This window comes from Balaenoptera acutorostrata, chromosome 13, assembly GCF_949987535.1.
Source record: "Balaenoptera acutorostrata chromosome 13, mBalAcu1.1, whole genome shotgun sequence".
Taxonomy (NCBI): domain Eukaryota; kingdom Metazoa; phylum Chordata; class Mammalia; order Artiodactyla; family Balaenopteridae; genus Balaenoptera; species Balaenoptera acutorostrata.
In genome coordinates this window covers 10,539,462-10,553,760 of record NC_080076.1, presented here as the reverse complement: position 1 = coordinate 10,553,760, position 14,299 = coordinate 10,539,462, and the positions used below count along the sequence as shown (strand labels likewise).

Below are 14,299 nucleotides of genomic sequence, written 5' to 3'. Positions count from 1 at the left end.
TGTACTTTTGAAGCTGTTCAATTTGTACATCAGTAAATAACTTTCTCAAAGCAAATTACTTTGGTTTTATTTGAAAATAATGCTTCTCCCACAAAGTCTTCTTTTCTTTCCTACTAAAGGCAATTACATCAGAGTAAAGTCTTTGTTGCTTAAGGATTAAAATGCTTTAGCTATTTACTCAGACAGTGTGATCATAATTTCCATGTCATGCAGTCAGTTAGTCATTGGGAATTATAACAGTACATATTCTGGAATATTGGAATATTGGGTAAAAATGCAGTTGAAAGAAAGAGAGGATAATTAGTCCTGATTATCCAACTGTCTCTCCAGTATCATCAGGACTAATCAAAGCTTTCCTTACATACCTTCAAGAATCCTACTCTTCTCTGATGACCCAAACCCTTCAACTCATCACCTCTTCAACATTAGTGTGAATTATGATCTTTACCAGCAAATGTCCTAGGACACTGCTTTCAGAGGATTTTTAGAGTGGTTGTTGTATATTTCTAGCATTTTTCACACACTATAGTTTCTGGAAGTGAGATAAGTGACTTTCAATGGAAGCCAACCAGAGGATGATCCAGATATTGGAATTAGCAGATAAAACCTTACAGTAACTTTTAAAAAAAATGTCTAAACAGTTTAAAAAAAAGAAACATTATGATTGTGGAACAGATGAGGAATCTCAGCAGAGTAATAGAAAAAAAAAAGAACAAATGAACATTTTAGAGCTAAAATTTACAACATCTGAACTATAAAATTCACTGAAGGGACTTAAGATCAGGCTAAGCATGGCAAAAGGTAGGATCAGTGAACATGAAGATAGAATAATGGACATTATTTAATTTGCAGAAAAGATAGAAAAATAAAAGCTTGAAAAGAAAAGTGAGGAGAGCCTCAGTGAGCATTCAGACAGTATTAACGGAGGTCCAGAAAAGAGAAAATGGGGCAAAACATTTTTTCAAGAATTAATGACTGAAAATTTTCTCAAATTTGATGAAAACCATAAACTTTCTAACCCAACCTCAAGAAAGATAAATAGAAAGAAAACTACTCTCAGACATATAATAGTTAAACTACTAAAAGCCAAATATGAAGAAAAAAGTCCTGAAATCAGCAAGTGAAAAAATGATATATCACATGCAGGAGCATCATGATATAAACTATCCCTGCCCTCTCATCAGAAATAAAGACCAGAAAACAGTGAAACAACATTTGTAAAGTTCTGAAAAGAAATCAAGTAAACACTATCCAGAAGAAATATTCTTCAAAAATAAAGCAAAATGCCATTTTAGAGATAAAAATTGAGAAACATTTTTACCAATAGACCTGTACTTCAGGAAACATTAAAAGAATTTCTTCAGTATAAGCAGTGTTGACACCAGAAGAAAACTCAGATTTGTAGCAAGGAATAAAGAGCACCAGAAAGGGAAAATGTGGGAAAATATTTTTAATACACATTATTGTCTTAATTTATTTAACACATATAATTGTTTAAAGCAAATATTATAACTCTGTATGACAGCAATTAATACACACACACACACAAATACTGGGAGAGAAGTGAATACTCTGTTTCAAGTTTCTTTTATTTTATATGAAATAGTATAATAGAAACTTTAAGAGGACTCTGATAAGTTAATAATGTGTAATACAATTCCTAGAGCAATCACTGAAAAAATGAAATAGAAATAAGAAAGTGAATGCAGTCATAGCTAAAAGTCAATAAAAATTAAAATGGAATGCTAAAGTTAATTCAAATAAATTTCTAAAAATTCCTTGCCCCTACAAGGACATTCAATACATTGAGGTCCTGCCCATCTATTCTCTCATATATTCTCAATCCTCCTTTTTCATATAGGATTCCAAGACTTCTAAAATCAATCATTCCTTTGCACACACCTTCAACTCCTTTGTCTGTCTGTCTGTCTCTCTCTCTCTGTTACATTTCTCTTGAAATCTACCTCTACTTACTCAATGTCTGTGTTTGGGCATTTCAGGATGAAGTGTTGACCATTCTGACTTATCTGAGTTAAATTTATCACCACAACTTCTCATTATGGGTGAATGAATCTTCTAATTTTCTCTAGTAAAAACACTCTTCCTTTTTCAAAAAGGATTTGTCTCTTTACATCTCCATCACAGCCTCTTCCTTTCATACTCACAGATGATGCCCTTGACTTGTGTCACTAAGGAAGGAGAAGCAACCAAAGGAAATGGTTCATCTCGCCATCATTAGATCTCTCATTCTGCCTGGACCCATAACTGTACCCATATGCCCTCTTGTAAAAATGAATGCCTGTCCTACATATATAAGGCTAACTACTCCACTTTTGCAACAGATCTCAAATAATTCTCACCTACATGAGAAAAATATTCCAGAAATGAGCTACAATTTTTCTTTATCATTTACTAGAACACTTACATCACAATACGTTTTAATAATGAAAACCAATTAAATAAACAAGTAGCCAGTATTATAAACAACAACAAAAATTCAAGCTCAAATTGAAATAATGTGATTTTATTCGGGATCTCAGAATTCTTACTGAAATATAGAACTGTACTTCTTTTTAACAGGACACAGAAAGAATGAGGGATAATCTCAACTGTGAGGACTAAATTGTTTCAAATTTTCCTAAAGATTACAGGAAAAAGTATTAATCATATCATTGGTAAGGTTTTGGAAAGAAAACAAGTGCAACATGAGCTGCTTCAAACCGAATTAGGTAAAGATGTATGTGTCTATGTGTGTGTCAGTTTTTCTGGGTGAAATAAATGGCTATGTAAATTTGTGTACTTTATCATCACAGAAAAAGAAGAGACAGGAGAAGCTTATTTAATTGCAGGAATAGATTCATAATTACTCATAACTCATAAATATATCTTCTGTATCTTTGAAACGTCAGTAAAACAGAAAAGAAAAAATCAGATTTTATAATTCATGTTTTACAGTCAACATCAGGGAATTGCATTTACCTTCTATAAATTACTTCATATCACAGTATCTTTTAAAATTTTCATTAGGCCTCATACCAAATTATTAATAAAAGTTCTTTGATTTCTTTTCAGTATTTTTTAAATGCTGCAACATCTTTGTTTTACCAGAACTTGAACATCATTACTGACAGTAAATTTTCATAAGTATGAAAGAAATAAGTGTTCAGAAATGAGTTCTGTTTAATATCTAAGAAGTTTAAACTTTTTCCTGCTTTAGAATGCATAAAATGGCTTCTCAGTGCCTGTCTGTTAAATCTGAGCTCTTTTCATTTTTTCTGAAACACTCCCTGATGTAGTTCCACTCGACTATGACTTGCTTGTCTTGTCTGTTGCTTCAATCAGACAAGTCATCTCTCAGCCTCCTCACAGGCCACTGCCAGTAAGTTTTACACATGGGTAAAAAGTCTCAGAGAAAATGAGTGCTCTTTAGTTGAGAGAACAAAGGCCAGAGCACCAAAGGCAGCAGAGGCCAGGAACAGAATTCAATGAAGAGAAAGAAAATGGAAAAAAATGGTTGAGTGGAGGACAGTAAAATAAGGGAAAGATTTGTTAAATGTAAAAGGAAAAAATAGTTTTTTTTTTCCTTAAATAAAATGTTTGGCACAATTAATGCTTTGAAATAATCTATTTAATATTTTTTTAGCAAATATTATACATACTTCAAAAGAGAATTACAAACGAATGATTTAAATTTTAAAATATCTTTCCTAGAGCTGACAGTCCACAGACATGAAGAAAAGAACATTTGGATTTTCACCATGCTCCGCCCTGCCTTTACCCAGGTATGGTCTGAAACAGCAGTTTACAAATGGCAGAAGAGATTAACAGAGAGTTAACTCCAATCATGCTGTCTTCAACTGACCAACCAAAACCCAGAGATACTAAAGGGGGAAATACATCTTACCTGTTTATCTTGGATTGGGCTGTAAGTTCACAGAGCTTGCCGATATTTCATCTGAGGCAGGATAAATGTTTCCTCCCCTAAATAAGTACAATGAGAGACAAATGAATTTGCATTTTTATTACATTACACAAGCCATACTTGTTTGATCTTATTAGTTGCACTAGTTTGCCTTGATGAGTGTCGTATCTTCAATCTGCTCATTATATGAAATATTAGCGTTCAAAACGAGCATTTTCTGGATTTACACCTGAGAAAGATTGCTGACTTCAACAACAGTTTCACACTTTTAAGTATGCTCATGGTGACTAACGTTGATGCTTCAGATGGCATAGAGGTTGGATTTACTTCAGTCCTTTAGGATAGTAGGAATTCCAGTCTGAAAGGTGAGTGACACTGGGGGAAATGGAAAGCTATGAGAGTCCTAGGAAGTATGACCATGCATAATTCAGGAAGGGGACTCTAGCAGGGACTGGGAAATAGCAGGGTATAGGGCAGTGAGTCTAGCAGGGGTCCAGGAGGCTTCTCTGCACCCTATGAGAATCTTTTACACTATCCCTAAATTGCAAAATGAAATGCAACTATGATTGCACTGTATCTCTGCTACAAACTTAACAAAGTAGCACAACTAATTAGAAAAAGTTAGCTAGTATTTGCTACATTAAAGAGTAACTCTGGCTGTTTTGTTTGTTTGTTTGCTTGCTTGTTTTTAAATCCCATTAATTATTTATTTTTTTCTCAGCCTCAGGTTATATTGTCAATAGATATCAGACTCGTTATGAGGGAGACATCTTTTCCAATGTCATTTTATTCAAAACACTTAAAAATATAATGATTATCTTCATTGAAAACTCCCCCTTCTCCCTCAAAAAACATTACCGTATGAGATAAGCAATATCTTTTAGGAAACATTATAAACTCACTACAATCGCTCATATTTTTCCCCATAATGAGTGAGTTGAACAATGATATTAAAAAACGAGGTGAGAAAGAAACACAATTTCAGAAGGCAGAGCATAGCATATATACGGGTGTTGCTTGTGAATCAAGCTATGCTTATGTCACTGATAGTCAATTTCAGCATGTGCTGTCCTGAAGTCTACAAGCTGGACAGAAAACTGAAAAACAAGATCAAGCTATGTGGTGTGATTGGTAACTGCTGGGAATCAATAAGAGGAGATAGCTCATGCTGGCGCATCTCAATCAGAAGTGGAGTGGAAACACAGGAGGTGGGTGTACCAAAGGTAGGCAGCTTTGCAAGCAAAGCCCCGGGAGCAGCTCATTCACTGAGCTCAGAGATCTGCCTTTTGCACAGCTGTTTACTGTAAAACTTGGGGGTTTTACAGTAGAATTTTTCTCACTAAAGCACAGAGTTGTCACTGATTTTGGAAATAATGTATAGAAATCACAGCCAAAAATTAAAATTGAGAGGACCCTCTGAAATACCAGTAGGATGGATGATTTGGTCTAAATTCATTCCAGGTATAGTTAGTACAAGCTTTTTAGGGTACTTGGTATGTGAAAGGCATTGGGCTTGGTGTTAAAATTAAAAGGATGGATGAAACTAATCATTGTTCTCAAACAGCCTACTTTGCAAAGGAAAGAAATTCAGATCAATTGACATTTTGATATGTTTTGGTAAATAACACAGTTGGCTTACACAAAGGGTCCTGTGGGAGGAATATCTGCTATGTCAGACCAGTAGGAGAGCTTTGAGAGTCACCCCGTGTAATATTTTGCTACACAAATAGGTTTTAAAAAGGTGACTGTGTTTTAAGGCATAATAATGAAATTAGGCACTGTTATGACAAAAACATTCATAAGAGTAAGTGGGGGAAGCTGAGGCCCTCATCAGAGCGGGATGATGTAATCTGATGTACATGAAGGCTCCTGGTGCCCATGAATCGGAGCCCTTTGTAGGTAGATCAGGGCTAGTTAAACACTTCCAGATGGTTTACCAAACCAAAGATGACTGACAAAGATAGACTGTTAGCTTAATCAATTTAGTTTAGTCTAAAATTTTATTTATGTATTTATTTTAGGATGGTGGTTCATAGGTGGAACATAATAACTTCAATGACCTTGGGACTCAAATGATAGTTCGAAGTAGACAGTTGGAAATATTGCCTCGAGCAAATCAGGAACACCTCCTGAGAACTTCTGCGGTAGTTTCCTTATCCAGGAGTAGGATACATCAGGAGATTTATGGGGGAATAAAGCAGAAGTGTCAAACGCTTCTGAGATAGATATTCAAGGCAAAGATGTGATGAATAAGAGGGTGGCACTGGGATTCCTTTTTCCCCAGGGCATGTACAATACTATTCTACTGTATCTTTGTTGTTGTTCTTTTGTTTTGTTTTATCCCCTAACCTACCTATATTTTTGTCTTTTCTTTCCTAGATTTGAGTTCTCGGAAGCCAAGGTCCTCTTCTAAATGTCCGTCTTTTCCCAACACAGTGTTATGAAATGTTATGCTAAGGAAAATGAAGGGCAAAGCCTTCTGTATCTGACTGGAGGTAAACCTTGGTCACAGTTTCACTAACACTTGGACATTGCAGGTAAGTGCAGCACTCATCTGTGCAACACATGGGTGATAACCACGCACATAGCCAACAGGTTGTCCGCTGTTGATCAAGTTCATACATGCAGCACATTGAACAAACCATATATTCTGAAGCACACATTCACAATGATTGAGGAAAAATGACAAGACAAAATATTGAAAAGTTAAATTTGATATAAATTGTAGATTTCTGATTCTCTCAACTGAAGTAAACACCTATACACAGAATAATACAAAATGATAGATTCATACTTGCAAATCAGGGAAAGGTACTGGCTTGAAGTCTAACAGACCATGTTCAAAACCATGCTCTGGGGGTTTCCCTGGTGGCGCAGTGGTTGAGAATCTGCCTGCCAATGCAGGGAACACGGGTTCGAGCCCTGGTCTGGGAAGATCCCACATGCCGCGAAGCGACTAGGCCCGTGAGCCACAATTGCTGAGCCTGCGCGTCTGGAGCCTGTGCTTCGCAACAAGAGAGGCCGCGATAGTGAGAGGCCCGCGCACCGCGATGAAGAGTGGCCCCCACTTGCCGCAACTAGAGAAAGCCCTCGCACAGAAACGAAGACCCACCACAGCTATAAATAAATAAATAAATAAATTTAAAAAAAAACCACGCTCTGCCTTTGCTGGCATCTGACCTCCAGCCACTTACTTAACCAAAGCCTCGCTCACTCATACAACAACTGGACATCCTCACACAAGTTGACATTCAATGAATCTTGACTATTATTATTTTCCTGCAAGTGGTACAGATAAGGTGCTTCACTATATGTTTCTGAGGATGAACTCACAAGTTAAGTTTCAGAGATCAGAAGCCCTTTTGGAAAAGTAAGATAAACACATGAGAAATTTAATTTGGGAAGCAAAAAAATGTGTATGTGTGTGTCTTTTGTTTGTATATATTACTCTAAGTATATTAGAGGTAAAGATAGTACATGATTAGTGTAGCCGTAAGAATAAAGGTATAACAATAAAATATAAGGAATACATGACAATGGAGAAAAATAAATATGCAATCTAACCTTGAAAAAGGTGTAGCAAATTTCACCAACTTCACAGATATTGTGGTATGTTAGAGACCGAGAATAATCTGATTTTTCAGCCCAGATTGGGTTAAGTCAAAAATAATACCAAAGCTTACTCAAAATTAAAGAATCTGATAGCAGATGGGGCCTAAACATTCCCTACCATAGAGGTCAAGACAATATTGAAGGACACTTTAATGGAAGAGCTGGGAGTCCACCTATATGAAGGTATCCTAAGGACAATGATGATTTCTAGTCCCTACTTCAGAGCAGGAATTGGATACAGAAATGAGTGCAGTTTGGCAGTATGTGGGCTGGACAATGGGATAGTATGTGACAGTTGTTCTTGCCTTTGACAATCTTAAGCTACACCGCTAACTGAGCTTATGATGAAGCACCTTCTGTGTTTTTATTATATTCAAGCTTATTTTCCTGTAACAAGTATTTTTTCAGACATATTTTCTTCAAGGATTTGAATACTATTTCATGGAGAACAACTAATGACCATGTAGTTGGTGTTGACATCCTTATAAATGTCTCAGTATTTCAAAATAGAACATTTTATCATATATATGATGTTCAAAATATGTCCAGACTGGATATGCCGTAAATATTTGTCACATTCAAGAAATCAAAGCACAGCTAATGCATACAAAAAATAAAATTTTTCTTCATTTTCAGAAAAATTTTAGTCAGCAGTATTCATTTTTATTTGTCTAGTTTTACAATAGAATCATTTATGAGATTCTTATCTCAACCCATCCATCAGTCTGTGTAACTGGTGAGCAAAATTTTATATAAGGGAAATGTATGGCATCAGGGTTACTTTTTCTAGCATTATTTGTTCTTCTCTTTTATTTATTCTTAGGCCACCTCTCTAGTCTCTGTAAGGTCTTAAATCATTTCTGATTAAAATTTACTATCTTGAGAGTATAATTTAGATTTCACCTCTATTTTCCTCTCAGCAACATTTAAATAAGGGAAACAAGGGCTTCCCTGGTGGCGCAGTGGTTGAGAATCTGCCTGCTAATGCAGGGGACACGGGTTCGAGCCCTGGCCTGGGAAGATCCCACATGCCGCAGAGCGGCTGGGCCCGTGAGCCACAACTGCTGAGCCTGCGCGTCTGGAGCCTGTGCTCCGCAACGAGAGAGGCCCGCGCATCGCGATGAAGAGTGGCCCCCGCTTGCCACAACTGGAGAAAGCCCTCGCACAGAAACGAAGACCCAACACAGCCAAAATCAATCAATCAATCAATCAATCAAACATACGCATCTGATTCAAGATCCTCATTAAAAAAAAAAAAAAAAAAAAAATGCAGTCTCTAGAACCAGGCTGCCCAGATTCAAATTCCAGTTCTGTCCTTACTACCTGTACAACCTTTGTCAAGGTATTGAATTCTTTAAAAAAAAAAAAAAAAAAATAAGGGAAACAAGAGAGGGATCTCTGTTTATCACCTAGTTTATCATTTTAGAGATTCCTTACTAGTTTTGATTAGAATTTGTACTGCTTTCCATAATATGGATCATACTTCATATCAATGTCAATCCATAGAGTTATTTGAAAACTTTATAAAATATTTCACTAGATGGAAATTCAGGGACCATAAGTGTAACATATGAAAAAATTGAAGTTGATGGATGTTACACAATTTGTCCAAGAGTTAGTTGGCAAAAGAACTAGAAATAAGACCATTATATTCTGAGTTAATCTATCAAACAGTAAGTAGGTAAATATGGACAACCTACCAAAATTATTCTAGTTTTTCATTTTATTCTCTATGAGTTTTGCATTTTTCCACTTTAGCTGCAATTTCATGTTGCCTTTTTTCCCCTATATTTGATAACATAAGTTTGGCACTGATTTAGAGGAGAACAGCCAGGACAATTAATAGGGATAGAAAAAAGTAGAAGGTGTAACTCAGAGATGGTAAATGTACAGTTTGGGGAATTCATGGGGAAACCTCCCCACCAGGACCTTACCCCAGTTGTGATTTCTTTTCTTCTTCCTTTTGCTACATCACTTCTCAGCCATCAGTTTTGTTACATTATTCTCCTTAAAGTATCATAGAGTTATTAACATTTGGGGGCATATCCCAATCTATATGTTTATATAATACACTGATAGAAAAGAGTAACCATAAAACATGCTACAAGCAATGTGTTGATGCTTTTTTTCATGCACATCTTCCTATCATTCCACTCATTTTATATTTTGTTTTCCATCATGTGATGAACATTTCCCTTATTTTGTAATGTTGCTTGGAAAATGATTCATAGCCCAAGGCTATGACCAGAGAGTATAAAGGCAAATTTGTTTCAAAATGCCATTTTTGTGATCTAAACCCCTAATGTTTCCAAATCAGCAACTTGGGAACATTGGAGCTATTCAGTTTTGGTTCACAATAGTCAGTCTCCTCAAAGGTTGCATTGTGCTCTGCTTTTATGAATTACTTGCCTAGTAATATTACCTTCTCCAAACTCATAGCCACATTCATGTCCAAACTTCAGTATCATTCTACTCAATTCTCCTAACAAACAATAAAATGCAATTTTTTTTTGCCTGTTCAGACAGTAATTATCAACTTTAAGTTAAATAAGAATCAGTATTCCTTACAGAATGAAATGCAAAAGCCAATTTGAGCATATTTCTTAAATCTATAACGTGAAATCTGGACCACTTGCTGAATAGGATCCTGATTTCTCAGGAAGGTTATTATACATTTACCATTCAACCATGGCAGGAATCAACTTCATCTTTGTGAAATATAAAATAAAACAGGATAATTATGAATCATGTTTCTAAAACAGATAGTTCTCTATAGTTGTTATACATGAAAACTAATAATTCAGTGACTGATTTCATAATACTCTTTAGCCAGTAAGATAAGAGCATACAATGTCCTTGAATTAAAGGCTCAAACTTAATAGAAAGATCATGTCTTCTAAACTTGAAAGAAGAAACCAAGAAGGTTCAGTTAATTTAAGCAAAAAACAGCTGCTCATACTGATAAATATACTTTTCAGCTACCAAGGAGTGGCAGAGCAAGGAAGAGACATATACATTTGAGAGGAAAAAAATCAGGGGAATGGAATTATTGTTTGTATTGATTATAAACTCTTTAATTATTCCCAATATGGGCCCTGAACTGAGAGCAGCATTTCGCTTTGGCTAAACTATTTAGTCAAGCAAAGGCAATAGAAATCAGCATTTGTTTCTTTGCTATTACATTTTGTTTGTTTTGCACACATTTGTTTTCTTTCTCCTGGGGAGTCTGATTTCTATGTAACTGGGGACAGGCAGCTGGGCTGTTGGTTAGGAAGTTGGTGCTTGCCCAGAGACTTAGTCAGATCCTTTGAAATAAACATGGGGCCCAAGGTATACCATGTGCCATGCCATATTGCTATGGAATCAATCTGTCCAGTGCAAATCATGAACAAAATATTAAAATGAATATCATATAAGATGAACTGCCTTTGCTGTCTGATAGACCTAAATTTGAATCTCAATTCATTTTTTCACAAGCTATGTAGCTGCCATTTAAGAAACATATTTACCCTAATGTCTTATCATTAAAATAAGGATATTACATTCTACATCAAAGGGCTGTTGCAAGGATAGAAAATAATATAAGTAACATTAACTAGGACAGTAACAAATACATCAACTTTCCTTCCATCTTGTGCAAACGATTCTATAAAGTATGCCTACTAGCTGCTCCACTGATTTGAGATTTTATTTATTACAGAGTTATTTATGTTTAACCTATTTATGGTAGATTTATGGTAAGCTCTATTTATTTTATGTATCTACACAAGAGTTATTATTTCCAAAGCAACCTAATTCACATCTAGAGAATTATATAGCTGCAGAGAAAGTCAGTTCTCTGTAGCTTTTACAAACTGGCTCAACCAGAGACACTTTCACTTAGTTTTAAGAAAATCATAATTCTTCTAATGAACTAAGAAACATAATACAAAACTTGGCAAGTCAACACTTAGATAAGGCTGTGTTTGGATGACATTTAAAATCAGACACTGCTACTGAACATATGCTGAAGATTATCACAAATTAAAGATTTTATGGGGTCTTCTTCCATCGGTACATTTGTTGCTTGTATGTTTTTTAAAAAGCCACAATTTTCTTGTTTGTATACGATCTGGGATTCAATAAATGTTTTGGAAAGTTAAGCACACTAAATCCATTTAGCTTTGGCAACAACTGAATGTCTGTGTTTCCAAGTTTTATATTGATTCAGAAACATCCATTAATGTTTCTGAAATCTGAGAAAACAAAACAATAAGCTGTTTTATTCTTCTTTTTCTGTGTCATTACTCATAAAATGTCAAGAAAAACTTGCTTTGAATGTTATATAATTTAACACATCACATATCATTGACATCATAAAATAATAGCATGAGTCTTATTTAGAGATACCTAAGCATACCCCTCTTATATGTGGAACTTTCAGAGCAAAGGCAAAGATATTACTTTTTGGTTAAGAGAGTATGTTATGGAAAGTGATATAGAGCATCTTTAATGAACAAATACATTTGATTCAAAATGTAACATCTTTTTGTTTCCAGCTCCTCTACTGAATAGAGACATTGTGAAATTACATTCAGTGTAGGACATCATATATTCATTGTGACTTAAATCTGTTTCTTTAACCAATATTTGTTATGAAACAATCAATAAGCTTTCAGCAGATACAGTGCCTTTAGTTGGAAAGTTTATAAAGCATATTGTAAAATACAGAGGTAGAAAATATTTCATTTCTGAATTATCTGAATATGAATATACCTGAATATGAATACACTTGAATAAAAATATATCTGAAACAAACTAAGAGCAATGTATCATTCTTTTTTTTTTTTTTAATTGACTGAATTGTGTTCTCTCAAAATTTATATGCAGAATCCGTAATCCTCAATGCCACTGGATTTAGAGACAAGACCTTTAAAGAGGTAGTAAAGGCTGAATGAGGTCATAAGGGTGGGACCCTAATCCAATAGGACTGGTGTCCTTATCAGGAAAGGAAGAGACACCAGGGAGGTATGAGACAGAAGAAAGACCATGTGAAGACACAGCAAGGTGGCCATTTGCAGCCAAAGACAGAAGTCCTGGGGAAATCAAATCTGCCAACACCTTGATCGGCACTTCCAGCCTAGAGATCTGTGAGAAAATAAATTTCTGTTGTTTAAACTAACCAGTCTATGCTATTTTGCTTTGGCAGCCCTAGCAAACTAATACAGTATTTAACTTTTTTCAGTATAGAAGGTCGTTGACTTACAATGGCTTGACTTACAATGATTTTTTTTGACTTGACAGTGGTGCAAAAGCAATACATATTCAGTAGTAACCCTGTTTCGAATTTTGAAACTTGATTTTTTTCCCAGGCTAGCAACATGTGGTATGATCCTCTCTTGTGACGCTGAGCAGTGGCAGTGAGCTGCAGATTCTAGGCAGCCACAGGATCCCAAGGGTAAACAACCAATATGCTTACAGCCATTCTGTTTTTCACCTTCAGTACAGTAGTCAATCAATTATATGAGATATGCAACACTTCACTATAAACCAGGCTTTGTGTTAGGTAATTTTGTCCAACTGGAGGCTAATGAAAATGATCTGAGCATGTGTAAGGTAGGCGAGTCTAGGTGTATTACATGCATTTTCAACTTACAATATTTTCAGTTTACACTGGGGTTATGGGAACATACCCCATTGTAAGCAGAGGAAGAGCTGTATTTAAGTATTTTAGTTGGGATTAACCTCTTAGTTTATTTTTTTTAATCCTTATTTATTTGGATTATGACTATTGATTTATAACCAAAACAAAATTCAGAATTTTGTTTGAAAATACGTTCATGTCAGCTTAAGTAAAGCCATTCGATTAGCAACATTTATTGAATGCCAAATATTTTTCATGCATTGTAACAGGTTCTAAAAATACCAAGATTAATTAAGCATAATCCTTGCCCTCAAGGCACATATGGTCTAATGAAAGATACTGACAAGCATTCCATTATTTGTATCCAGAGCTGCAGCCAGGAATCAAGTTGAGAATCCACTTGAATCTAAGCTTTACTCATAGGTGATATGGAGAAGTGTCTGATGAATTGGTGGGCAGGTTATATTAGCCACCTCTTCCCAGACCACTAAACTCTAACAGGAAAAGGAGACACGTACGTTCCCGGAACAGAGTCTCTTCTGTCAGCAGCATCAGGGTCCCTTCAAAAGGTCTATTTCATTAGCTTACTACATATTTGTTGCAGAAGTAAGACATCTGCTGGAAAGGCATGTTGTCTTCTGCTCTGTCCTGAGGAGTAAGCCTTTATGACTAGGGAACGAATCCTGACTCTCAGACTTGAGAGATATTTTGGAATAAGTCATAAAAATATTCCACCCCACGGTTAACAATATATTCCTTGCTAATATTACTCCCAGATACATCCCATGCCTACTCAATATACCAACCAATATTGAAAACACAGCTTGCAAATCCCAGATGATTTCTGCTACCTGAAGACAAATCTGTTGATTTGACTACTCACTCTTTGTTTTCTAGCAATTGTATGTATAGGGAGGGTGGGGGAATGACTTTCTTCACATTTTCAGGATAAGTGCCTTGGGGACATTTTTGAATAGCAGTTTTCAGGCTCTATAAAATCGATAACTGCCCTTAATGAAGAAATTAATTGGAGTTACCAAAGTCAAAGACCTTAGTTCCAAATATCAGCTTGCCATTGGAATGGTAGCGTCACATTGCCCTTTCCTGCATGCATGCTGGGTGTTAGACATGAGACCACACAG

General features: G+C 35.6%; 1 protein-coding gene across 1 annotated transcript in view; it reads right to left on the bottom strand.

The window, feature by feature from the left end:
• The window catches only part of CDH19 (cadherin 19), a 216,606-nt gene that overhangs the window by 152,552 nt on the left and 49,755 nt on the right, over positions 1–14,299 (bottom strand). Inside the window, exon 2 of the mRNA XM_007189934.2 lies at positions 3,905–3,981. The gene's annotated coding sequence lies outside the window, so the exon portion shown is untranslated. The remainder of the gene's footprint in view (positions 1–3,904; positions 3,982–14,299) is intronic.